The 13,256-nt window shown below is 43.1% G+C and overlaps 1 protein-coding gene across 2 annotated transcripts in view; it reads left to right on the forward strand.

The window, feature by feature from the left end:
- The window catches only part of PAG1 (phosphoprotein membrane anchor with glycosphingolipid microdomains 1), a 257,231-nt gene that overhangs the window by 185,581 nt on the left and 58,394 nt on the right, over positions 1–13,256 (forward strand). The window contains exon 1 of one of the 2 annotated variants that reach the window (XM_040433063.1): positions 8,629–8,796. The exons of the other annotated variant lie outside the window; for it this stretch is intronic. The gene's annotated coding sequence lies outside the window, so the exon portion shown is untranslated. Of the gene's footprint in view, positions 1–8,628; positions 8,797–13,256 lie in introns of those variants that run through there. 2 annotated transcript variants of the gene reach the window in all.

The following is a 13,256-nucleotide window of genomic DNA, read 5'->3' on the forward strand; positions in this document are numbered from 1 at the left end:
AGGATAGCATCTTGCAGTTGATGGAGATTTGAGGGATGCACATCCAGGGCACGAAGCTCCCGTTCCACCACATCCCAAAGATGCTCTATTGGATTGAGATCTGGTGACTGTGGGGGCCATTTTAGTACAGTGAACTCATTGTCATGTTCAAGAAACCAATTTGAAATGATCCAAGCTTTGTGACATGGTGCATTATCCTGCTGGAAGTAGCCATCAGAGGATGGATACATGTTCTCATTCTGTTTACGCCAAATTCGGACTCTACCATTTGAATGTCTCAACAGAAATCGAGACTCATCAGACCAGGCAACATTTTTCCAGTCTTCAACAGTCCAATTTTGGTGAGCTTGTGCAAATTGTAGCCTCTTTTTCCTATTTGTAGTGGAGATGAGTGGTACCCGGTGGGGTCTTCTGCTGTTGTAGCCCATCCGCCTCAAGGTTGTGCGTGTTGTGGCTTCACAAATGCTTTGCTGCATACCTCGGTTGTAACGAGTGGTTATTTCAGTCAACATTGCTCTTCTGCGCTACGAATTTGACCGCGCAGCCGCAGTGGAAAAGGAGAGAGGAGGAGAGTAAACGGGCGGGCAGAGGCACACGGAGGGCGGGGTTATGAGCCGTTGAGGAGGTGCTGCCTGGGGCTCGGGCGATTGAGACGCCGCCCTGGGCACTAGAGTGCATTTACAGAATCTTAAAAGTTCATTTTTGGCTTAAAGAAAACTCCATTAGTCACAACAAAGGTACCGTTTTTAAGTTCTGGGTGGCACATATAATGCTATTTGATCAGTCTAATATGCTCAAATGTGGTGACAGACTCCCTTTAAAGGCCAGGAGATTTTTAGCAAATCTGACATGTCACTTTATGTGGTGATAACTTTAAAACACTTTTACTTATCCAGGCCATTCAGAGATTGTTTTCTCGTCACATATTGTACTTCATGACAGTGGTAAATTTGAGTAAAAAAAAAATCATTTTTATTTATAAAAAAATACCACATCTTTAAAAAAAAAAAAAAAAATTAGCAAATTTCAATTTCTCTACTTTTATAATAAATAGTAATACCTCCAAAATAGTTATTACTTTACATTCCCCATATCTCTACTTCATGTTTGGATCATTTTGAAAATTACATTTTATTTTTTGGGGATTTTAGAAGCAAATCTTATTAATTTTAAGAACTTTTCCAAACCCCAATTTCTTTTGGACCAGTTCAGTTATGAAGTCATATTCTGGGGCTTACATATTAGAAACCATCTATAAATCACTCTATTTTAGAAACTGCACCCCTCAAGGTATTCAAAACTGATTTTACAAACTTTTTTAACCCTTTAGGTGCCCCACGAGAATTAAATGAATATAGGAATGAAATTTCAGAATTTTACTTTTTTTTTACTAGATTTTAAATTTTAATCTATTTTTTTCTGCAACACATCAAGGGTTAACAGACAAACAAAGCTCGAAATCTATTACCCTGAATCTGGAGTTTACAGAAACACCCCATGTATGCTCAAAAACTGATTTATGGGCGCACAGCAGGCTTCAGAGTGGAAAGTGCACCATATGGCTTTTGGAGAGCGGATTTAGCTGGAATGGTAATTGGGAGCTAATATGAGGACCCCCAGAGGTGGCCCTAGAGTGGAAACCCCCCAAAAAGTGACCCCATTCCGGAAACTACACCCCTCAAGAAATATTTAAAGGTGTGTAGTGAGCACTTAGACCCATCGGGTGTTTTTCCCAGAATTAGGAAACGCTTGGCTGTGAAAATAAAAAATTAAAAATTTTTTCCAGAAAAAGTTGCTTTAAACCCACATTTTTCACTTTCACAAGGGGTAACAGGACAAAATGCACCCCACATTTTGTTCCCCATTTCCCCCTGAATACGCGAACACCCCATATGTGTTCCAAAAATTATGTATGGCCGCACGGCAGGCTTCAGAGTGGAAGGATCACCATATGGCGGTTAGGAAAGAGGAATGGCAATTGGCAGCTATGTCGCATATGAAGACACCCTGAGGTAGCCCTAGTGTGGAAACCCCCAAAAAGTGACCCCATTCCAGAAACTACACCCCTCAAGGAATATTTCAAGGTGTATAGTGAGCACTTAGGCCCCTTTCACATGGGTGAGTATTCCGCGCGGATGCGATGCGTGAGTTTTGCATTGCACCCGCACTGAATCCTGACCCATTCATTTCTATGGGGCTGTGCACATGAGCTGTGATTTTCACGCATCACTTGTGCGTTGCGTGAAAATCGCAGCATGCTCTATATTCTGCGTTTTTCACGCAACACAGGCCCCATAGAATTGAATGGGGCCGCGTGAAAATTGCAAGCAAGTGCAGATACGGTGCGATTTTCACGCATGGTTGCTAGGTGACGATCGGGCTGGGGACCCGATCTGTATTATTTTCCCTTATATCATGGTTATAAGGGGAAATAATAGCATTCTGAATACAGAATGCAAAGTAAAATAGTGATGGAGGGGTTAAAAATAAAAAATAAATTAACTCAGAGTCCACTTAATCGTGTAGTTGCGGATCTCTGTCTTCTTCTGTAATGTTGAGCTGCCGGCTAAGGACCTGTGGTGACGTCACATCACATGATCCAATCACATGGTCCCTCACCATGGTGATAAACCATGTGATTGGACCATGTGATGAGCACAGTGATGTCATCAAAGGTCCTATTCCTGTGCACAGCAAAGAAGAAGACAGAAGAGATGCCGGCTGCGCGATCAAGTGGATTAAGGTGAGTTAAATTTATTTATTTATTTTAACCCCTCCAGCCCTATTGTACTATGCATTCTGTATTTAGAATGCTATTATTTTCCCTTATAACCATGTTATAAGGGAAAATAATACAATCTACAGAACACCTAACCCAAACTTGAACTTCTGTGAAGAAGTTCTCACGCATTACAATGTTTTGCACTCGCGCAGAAAAATCGCGCATTTTCCCACAACACACCAGCATCTTATCCGTGCAAAAAACATGACGCCCGTGTGAAAGAGGCCTTAGGCCCATCAGGCGTTTCACAGAATTAGGAAACGCTTGGCTGTGAAAATAAAAAATGACTAACATTTAAAAAATTCCTGAGGTCCCCAGAAATGAAAAACACCAAGAAGTGACCCCATTTCGGAAAGAGCACCCCCGTACGAACATTTTAACTGGTGAAAAGGGTACTTTTCACCAAACAGGTGTCTTACAGAAGGCAGAATTACTTGAGAGAAGCATTTCAAAGCACACATTTGTAAAAAATTACTAGCAGACCCCAATTTTTCACTTTCACAAGGGATTAAAGGAGAAAATGCACCCCAGTATATGTTCTCCATTTTGCGAACACCCCATATGTGCTTGTAGCCTGCTGTTTTGACGCACAGCAGGCCTTTAGAGGCAAAGTGCAAAATATGTTTTTTGCAAGCTTGAAATAATCAGACATGGATTTTAGCTGCCATGTCAGATTTAAAAAAAAACCTGAGGTCCCCAGAAATGAAAAACCCCAAGAAGTGACCCCATTTCGGAAAGAGCACCCCCGTACAAACATTTTAAGTGGTGGAAAGGGCACTTTTGACCTAACAGGTGTTTCATAGAAACGAATATGTAGTGGTTGGTGAAAAGTGGATATGTAAGATATGCGGACTAAATCAGAGATATAAGGTGGTAAAATTACAAGGTACATCAAAGATGAAATTAATACTCCATGGATGTGTGGTGGATTCTAAAACACTCCTGCATGCACAGTCCATGTTTTTCAGGGCAGGTTTCACAGTGGTAAATGGTGTCTTTCCTTATCCCCCTTTTGGAACACACCCTGCATCTTTTTTGGGTCCTTCCCTTCCTTGCTGTCTGGGGGACTTTACCTGGAAAATGTTGCCTTGGTACAACACAGGCACCATGACTTCCTGAAGTACTGGGACCCTCCCCGGCCTGGCTTTGAAAAATTAGGGCCTTGTTAACCACCTCTTGAAACTGGAGGAAAGTTCCTGTGTGGCCTGCAGATTGAAATAGCACATACACATTGTACAGTCGTGGCCAAAAGTTTTGAGAATTACATAAATATTGGAAATTGGAAAAGTTGCTGCTTAAGTTTTTATAATAGCAATTTGCATATACTCCAGAATGTTATGAAGAGTGATCAGATGAATTGCATAGTCCTTCTTTGCCATGAAAATTAACTTAATCCCAAAAAAACCTTTCCACTGCATTTCATTGCTGTCATTAAAGGACCTGCTGAGATCATTTCAGTAATCGTCTTGTTAACTCAGGTGAGAATGTTGACGAGCACAAGGCTGGAGATCATTATGTCAGGCTGATTGGGTTAAAATGGCAGACTTGACATGTTAAAAGGAGGGTGATGCTTGAAATCATTGTTCTTCCATTGTTAACCATGGTGACCTGCAAAGAAACGCATGCAGCCATCATTGCGTTGCATAAAAATGGCTTCACAGGCAAGGATATTGTGGCTACTAAGATTGCACCTCAATCAACAATTTATAGGATCATCAAGAACTTCAAAGAAAGAGGTTCAATTCTTGTTAAGAAGGCTTCAGGGCGTCCAAGAAAGTCCAGCAAGCGCCAGGATTGTCTCCTAAAGAGGATTCAGCTGCGGGATCGGAGTGCCACCAGTGCAGAGCTTGCTCAGGAATCGCAGCAGGCAGGTGTGAGCGCATCTGCACGCACAGTGAGGAGAAGACTTTTGGAAGATGGCCTGGTGTCAAGAAGGGCAGCAAAGAAGCCACTTCTCTCCAAAAAAACATCAGGGACAGATTGATCTTCTGCAGAAAGTATGGTGAATGGACTGCTGAGGACTGGGGCAAAGTCATATTCTCCAATGAAGCCTGTTTCCGATTGTTTGGGGCATCTGGAAAAAGGCTTGTCCGGAGAAGAAAAGGTGAGCGCTACCATCAGTCCTGTGTCATGCCAACAGTAACCATTCATGTGTAGAGTTGCTTCTCATCCAAGGGAGTGGGCTCACTCACAATTTTGCCCAAAAACACAGCCATGAATAAAGAATGGTACCAAAACACCCTCCAACAGCAACTTCTTCCAACAATCCAACAACAGTTTGGTGAAGAATAATGCATTTTCCAGCACGATGGAGCACTGTGCCATAAGGCAAAAGTGATAACTAAGTGGCTCGGGGACCAAAACGTTGACATTTTGGGTCCATGGCCTGGAAACTCCCCAGATCTTAATCCCATTGAGAACTTGTGGTCAATCCTCAAGAGGCAGGTGGACAAACAAAAACCCACTAATTCTGACAAACTCCAAGAAGTGATTATGAAAGAATGGGTTGCTATCAGTCAGGAATTGGCCCAGAAGTTGATTGAGAGCATGCCCAGTCGAATTGCAGAGGTCCTGAAAAAGAAGGGCCAACACTGCAAATACTGACTCTTTGCATAAATGTCATGTAATTGTCGATAAAAGCCTTTGAAACGTATGAAGTGCGTGTAATTATATTTCACTACATCACAGAAACAACTGAAACAAAGATCTAAAAGCAGTTTAGCAGCAAACTTTGTGAAAACTAATATGTGTGTCATTCTCAAAACTTTTGGCCACGACTGTACATTGCCACCTGTACAATGTCTACTGCCAGCTTTTTGTACCACACTTTTTTGTTTTTCATGTGGCACTGTAGGGCTTCAGAACTTGATCTAAAAGATCAACCCCTCCCATGTGCTTATTGTAGTCCAGGATACATACTAGTTTGGGGACAGTGGTAGTGGTACCTCGCAACATGAGCAGGGGAGCTGGTATTTGTGTGAACGGTGGTCAGTAAAAGGACATCCCTCTTGTCCTTGTACTTAACAGCCAGCATGTTCTCATGGAGGAGAGCCCTGCTTTCACCCATTCTCAGTGGTGCCCTAACAGGGATCTAGGGAGTCCTCTATGATTTTTGCGCACTGTGCCGCAAGCCACAGTACTTCTGGTAGTTAGGGACCTGAATAGGGGTATGCTGGTATGGGTGGGTTCACACTAGCGTTAGGGATTCCGTTATGGCTTTCCGTTATAACAGGGTTATAACGGAACATAACAGAATCCATACGATGGAATGCAAAATGGAAGCCTTTAAAAGGCATTCCGTTTTGCTCCGTCCTAATAGAAGTCTATGGGAAAACATAACTGATCCGTCTGGTTCCCATTATGCAAGACGGAAAACAAAGTCCTGTTGACAGTACTTTGTTTTCCGTCTTGCATAACGGGAACCAGACGGATCAGTTTTCATTCCCATAGACTTATATTAGGACGGAGAGCAAACTGAATGCCTCTTAAAGGCGTCCGTTTTGCATTCTGTCATAATGCAAGTCTATGGGCAGCAAAACGGATCCGCTCTTCCGTCTTATGGATTCCGTTATGTTCCATTATAACCCTGTTATAACGGAAAGCCATAACGGAATCCCTAACGTTAGTGTGAACCCACCCTATAATAGTTATCCACATAGAGGTGGTAACCCTTATCCAGAAGTGGGTGCAGCAAGTCCCACACAATCTTTCCAAGAACTCAAGAACTCCTAGGATGGGGGGGCATTCTAGGGGTTCTATGCTGGAATCCTTTCCTTCATAAACACGGAACTTGTGGGTGTACCCGGAGCTACTCTCACAAAGTTTGTAAACGAAAAAATAAAAATGTGCACAGTAAACTGAGCAGATCGGTCAGAAAAATGGATGTTTCTGATCAGCGCTCAGCAGGTGCAGAAAGCACGCACACAGATATTATGTGCGTGCAAATATCCCCCCATAAATCGGCTAAAATGTCAGTTTCGGGAGAAATCAGCAATTAAAAAAAAAAATGTCATGTTAAATTTCAGAATCTGTCTATCCACAGTGCTGCCACTGTCAAACTGGGCAGGGAGACGCCCCGAACTGGTAACATCCGTCTGTTTCCTTACTGCAGACTGCTGGCAATTTATTCATAAACATCTAGTAGAAATCTTAAAGGAACGGCACAACAAAGTCCTAAGAATAGATGCACCAGAATTGTTATTACATAGGAAATGTAAGTAGTAGAACAGACATGTCAGGAGAGGCGAGAGGTCCTCTTTAAAGAATAACTTTAAAAAATTCGATCATTGCTTTAATCGAGGGCAGTCATGGGCAGCATGGGGGCCCCTGTGCAAGAATAGACTCTGGGCCCCTTGCTGTTTAGCAGCTAATTTTTCAAGCGCGTGAGGCCCATCATAATGCTCCTTATTCCTTACTTTGATGCTCTAGTTAACCCTTCATCTGATTGATTAGAATTATTGATGAGGGAATTGATTCATATAAATCTAATTTGTTAAAAAATAATCCTGCTTGAGCAGCGAGGGACTGGCCCCACTGCTTGAGGCCTCCACTACCCCTTGATTGACAGGGCCATACATCTTACTTGACCATGTGTTGTGCTTGCACCATTGCTTCATGTAGCAGCGCAAGCACAGAGGTTCTGCCGCTCCTCGGTGAGCAGTAAAGATGCTGACTGTGCATGCTCCCCTCATGTCTGGTTACACCCGGAAGTGTAGCGGCGCATGCACAGATAGCATCTTTGCAGAACCTCTGTGCTTGCGCCACTACTAGCAATGCACAGGTGTGAGCTTGGCAGGGTCAGGTCCTGTCAATCAATGGGGAGGGGGGAGTCTCTTAAGCAGTAAGACCAGGCCCTCACGTCTTAAAGGGGTTGTCCCATGAATAATAGTCTACAGTTTTCAAACCAGCACCTTGATTTGAATACTTTTATAATTGCATATAATTAAACTTTGAGTATAGCCACTAAGTTATTTAATGAAATCAGACTGTATAGCGCCACCTGCTGTTTGCTCTTTTTCTAATTTCTCTGTCCTGGTCACTGAGATGGAAGTACATGATCCGTGCTATTCTGCCACCTGCTGGAGCAGACAGGACTTGCCCCCTTAAGCTGCCAACCTGAAATAAATCTAGCAGAACAATTAGGGTAATGAATAGTGAGATCTCTTGATCCATGTTGTGAGGTACAGGGCTGGTTCTAGCTTTGTTGGAAAGAAATTGCCATATATGATTTCTTATTTTCCTTTTTTACATTAATCATGGGCTTAACCCTTTAAGGAGGCTGATTTATGATCTGATTGAATTTGATTTGTACAATCCGTTTGCTCTTCAGTAATCAGAATCAATCAGTAACTTTGAGCCAAGGAAACTTTGGTACCTTTTTTGTGGTATGGGTCCACTTTAACTATAGGTCACTGCATCAGTGGTACGTCCACCAATAGGCAGTCCTTATACATTATATATAATACAGTATATTTAGCACAGTCTGCCCTATTTACCTACTATTCTGTGGCACATTCTTTAAAGCTATCTGGGGTCTGTAAATTTATTTTATTTATTTACTTATTTTATTGCTATGGCAGGGGTTTCTAGGGGGAAAAAATGGATCTCTACTATTGAACAGGCTATCGGATCAAAAGAGCTGACCACTATTTATTACAGAGCCAGCTTGCTGTATGCCCGGGGATAATCAATATCTATAGAGCCATATCCTGCGTCCTTCAAGGTGATGGCATTAACCCCTGAGAGGCCAGCGGGGAGTGAGTTAGCGTCTCCGCACAGGGGCAGTGTCATTGTGGTAATGTACAGAGGCGGCATTGTTGCCTGAGGAGGGAGCTGGCAGCCTAATAAGGAAGCGCTCTGTGCTCTGCATGCAGATTCTCTCTGTGACCCAGCTTACAGCAAGCTTTAAATTCCAGTGTGATGGTGGATTAGCTGCCTGGCTTTGTCTGGAGCCTGCTTCTGCACCGCTCTCGGGTCACTCCTCTCCTAGCCGGGGTGAAAGTTACAGTATGCTGGTAAGTGCTGCCTTTTGCTCGCCTTCTGCATATCATGGTGCACAGGATTGCTGCAGCTCTGTAGCCGAGGCTCGGGGGAAGCATGCTGCATGAGCTGACAGTATAGAGAGAGCGCTCACTACTTACAGCGCTCAGTATAGTAAGACCGCAGTGTATGTGCCTGTCTAATGAGGTACAGTTGTCTTTATATACTCTTTTTGGTGTGGCATATATTCTGCAACTGCAGATCCTTCTCTTCTGGAGACGTCGGCTGCGGGACATATGCCTAGAAATGTCTCCTGTATAGGGACCATGTCATTTATTTGTACATTTCCAATGAACTGGAAAGTTTATGCCCAGACCTACACTATATGACCGAAATATTGTAACAGCAATGCATCACCTGCCACCGACACTTTTCGTATGTTTTCCAAATATCAGGTGAAGCTGGTCTGCCCATTGACTTGGTAGAAACAGTCTGCATTTATTGCATATAGTAAAAGGAAAAAGTCTGGCGCCGTGTTAGCCAATAGAAAACTAGTTTAGTGCTCTCAGGTTTGATACCTTTTAATGGCTAACACAAATAGAAGTACTGATGTTACACTGCTTGACACTTTGAATACTGGACTGAATTTGTCCCCCGGATTTATTACACACTACAATCTCTAAAGAGTCTTCTATAGACATAGTCGGGGCACCAGGTCTCTGAGATAACATCTATTTAGAGACCATAAAACTTTCACACCCCTTATCTGTAAGATAATTAAGGACTTATTCTCCAGATCTTTGATATGTTGTTCTGTTATTTTTCAAATGTCCATTCATTCCCCCCTGTCTCTGTTCTTATTGTATATATATTGCTGTTTATTCATATATTCTTGTAGTACGCCTGATGAAGGGACTGGTGATGTCTCGAAAACTCGCTATGTAACATTATGGCTTCTATTTTTGTTAGCCATTAAAAGGTATCAAACCTGCAATACTCTTATTTTGTTTCTCTTAATGAGAGCACTAAACTAGTTGCATATAGTATAACTTGCCAGGTTCCCGATTCCAGAATTTGTCAGTAATGTTATGTACGTGGTGGTCCGTGTTTTATCCAGAGGTTGCTATGTAGAATCTGTTAGATAGTAACCCAGCAATGTATGGAAGTCACCTGTCGAATAATGCTCTGTGGGCAGCACTGGGGTCCTGGGTTCGAATCCGACCAAGGACAACAACTTTGTGTTTGCGTGGTTTCCTCCAGGTACTCCGGTTTCCTCCCACACTCCAAAGACGTACTGATGGGGAACTTATATTGTGAGAGCCCAATGCTAATGTCTGGAAAGCGCTGCAGAATATAGTAGCGCTATATAAGTGCATAAAATAAATAACTAAATCTGTAGAGCATAGGTCATATGCTTATTTAGGTCTCGATCATTGACCAGTATGATGAGGAAGAGGCAATATAATGCAGGCATATTACATATTACAGCTCTGTAATCCCCAACTAGTATGAAGCTGTAATACCTACCCATAGAAGTCTGTGGAGCTCTACTACACCTCAGTATGCCTAGAGTTTCAGGTACACTGAATCACTGAATTTTTTCCCCTGTACGATTCCATATAAAGACATCAGAGAAAAAGTCTTGCTCCATCAGATGTCCTATTGTGGAGGTGTTCTCCATTACAAGCATTGCACAATGCAGAAATCATCTCCTTATGTCGTATGGAGGGCTTATGTCACCGTACTACTGTGTGCATAGCACACCTCCGCAGAGAGGTGTAATATATCTCATGCACAGAGCAGCTTTGTAGTACATAAGAATACAATCCCCCTAATCCCCTATAGTCACTGTGCCCAGGATCTGCTTCTATATGAAACCAATCTCACAGATATCCATGTTGCATAATCTACAGCTGCAAATGCTCCTGTTTAATGAATGGGGATTCATACATTCCTACTCAATGTTACTAGTTTTTCCTACATTCCGTCCAATGGCAAAAATAAAATGAAAAGTACTGGTGCAGGTTAGGTGTTCAAATCTGCAATGTGGTTCCAGTCTTATATGGGGAAACCCCAATGCAGTGGTGGACCCATTTCATATGGACTATGGTGTTGTCCGTCAGACCCCATTGACTTATAACTGGCAGTTTTGGTGGAAAAAGTAGAACTGCATACAGTGCCATTATTTCTGTCAAAAATGACAAGGTATTTGTCACCGGGGGCTTCCGACACAGATGTCAGCACAGCCTAAGAACTGCACCACTGGTAACGTGAGACAACTGATGGAGAGGTCCAGACTCTGCCCTCACAGATAAGGTCGGGTGGAGAAGGATGAGGTGCATTGAATTCCAACTCTTCTGGGAGGTAGACCCCCACCAGAGGTGTCTGGCAGCTGCTAATTCCACTCTTCCTCTTGAAAAGACATACAACCATGTATGTATCTGGGGGAATCGGGAGTGATGGCTGTTGGCCGATAGCTATTGAAACTTTGCCTTTGGACCTGGTGGGATCCTCTGTGCATTTCGGAGACAATGACCACTTCATCTAAACTCTTGATTGCACAAAACTAGCTGCTAATGTCATTCCCACATATGGGTGAAAATGTGTCTGGACATACGTGATACAAGTAGTCATCATGGGGGCAGACATTTTTCTGGTCAGCCTGTTACTCATCGAATTGCAGAACACTTCACGTGTCCACTCCCCAGCCTGACATTACTGCTTCATGGGAACAGTAGATTGCATTCGGCTCAGACACTAGATGGACATAAGCCGACCAGAGACATAGAAGTAAAACAATCCGTTCCGACAGATGGACGTTTTCTCCATCAGACAGAACAAGTCCAGGGCTTGGTTCAAAGTTTTCTTGGCTGTTACTGAGTAAATGCTACAATTATAGAAATCATTCAGCTAGAGATGAGAAAATATATGTACAGGGGATGATGTCTGCAACAGGAAGATCATTCTTCTAAGGCCACATGCTTAGGAACGTTTGTTTCCGTGTCCGTTTCGCTTTGGTTTTTTTTGCGGATAGGATGCGGACCCAATCCGCATCAGTATGTCCTCTTCCGTAGCCATGCAAAAAATATATAGAACATGTCCTATTCTTGTCCGTTTTAGGCGTTGTTACAATGGATCTGCAAAAAAAAAAAACTGATGGCATCCGTTTTTTTGTTTTTTTTTTGCGGACCGCAAAACACAGTCATTGTACAGTGTGTCATTGTACATCCTCCATGCATGACCACCTTAAGTAACATTAGCAGGATAAATATTAGGCCCTATGCACACGACCGTATCTGTTTTGTAGTCTGAAGATCACGAATCCGCAAAATACCGATGCAATCTGTGTTTCATCCATGTTTTTTGCAGACCCATTGACTCGGGTCAGCATTTTATGAACAAGTATAGGACATCTTTTTGCAGAACGCACATCTGGATGCAGAAAGCGCACAGACCACCCATGTGCTTTCCACCTCCTGTATGTCCATTCCTCAAAAACATAGACTGTCCCCAAAATGCAGACCACGGAGCTATTGAAAACACTATTCACTTGATGGGTCATTAAGGATAGGTCATTAATATGAGCATGTTCATTCACTGTTCAGCAAATGAGCAGTGATGTGGGTGAATCAACTGCCGTGGCCATCTTGCGCCATATGGACGCAGCAGTGGCCGAAGATTGTAGGACTTTACATAGCCCACAGACGGCACCTGGGGGACCTCAGCTGCATGGCAGGACCAAGTTATGATGTAGGTCTCACAAAAAATAGATTGAAGCTATTGGAAAAAAAATTTAAAATTGTCCAAACCCTTTAACAGCAAAAAGTTTGACAAAACGATCTGTTGTCGTAGGTACACCCCCATCCTCATAAGATGGTCATCCGGTCCTGCTGTAATTGATGGGTTTGGATGATATTGAAGTAGTTGTCTGACCTCGATTATAGATATGACCCAAAACCTGCTCTGCCTAAAGAAACAAAACCACTTACCTAGTCACCGGTGCTCCATTTCAGCACCAAGGGTCCTGCCCCATTCCCTGGCCTCAGCTGTGACAGGTTTCCAAGTGGTATGTGACTGCTGAGGCCAGCAAATGACAACAGTGGCCCACATGATGGCGGACAGACCATCACACATCTGGTCCCCAGGGAACCAGAAGCAGCGGGGGAGAAGCTCTTATTGCTGGCAAGGAGAGTCAGTGAGTTAATAAGTGGCTTCGTTTCTTGAGGCAAATCAGCATCTAGGCCATATCTAAAAGTGCGGTGGAGGTTAGACAACCCCTTTAATGTAATGTGTATGGCCAACTTAAAGGATTATTCCCATCTCAGACATTTATGATATATCGCTAGGATATGTCATCAATATCAGGTAGGTGCAAGTCCCACCTCAGGGACCCTCTCCAATTTCCAGAATGGGCCCCTCAAAGTGAAGGAGAGGGCTGTGCAAGCATGCCTACCCTCTGTTTACCGCATGGGAGTTCCGAAAATAGCTGGACACT

This window comes from Bufo bufo, chromosome 5 (assembly GCF_905171765.1).
Source record: "Bufo bufo chromosome 5, aBufBuf1.1, whole genome shotgun sequence".
NCBI lineage: Eukaryota > Metazoa > Chordata > Amphibia > Anura > Bufonidae > Bufo > Bufo bufo.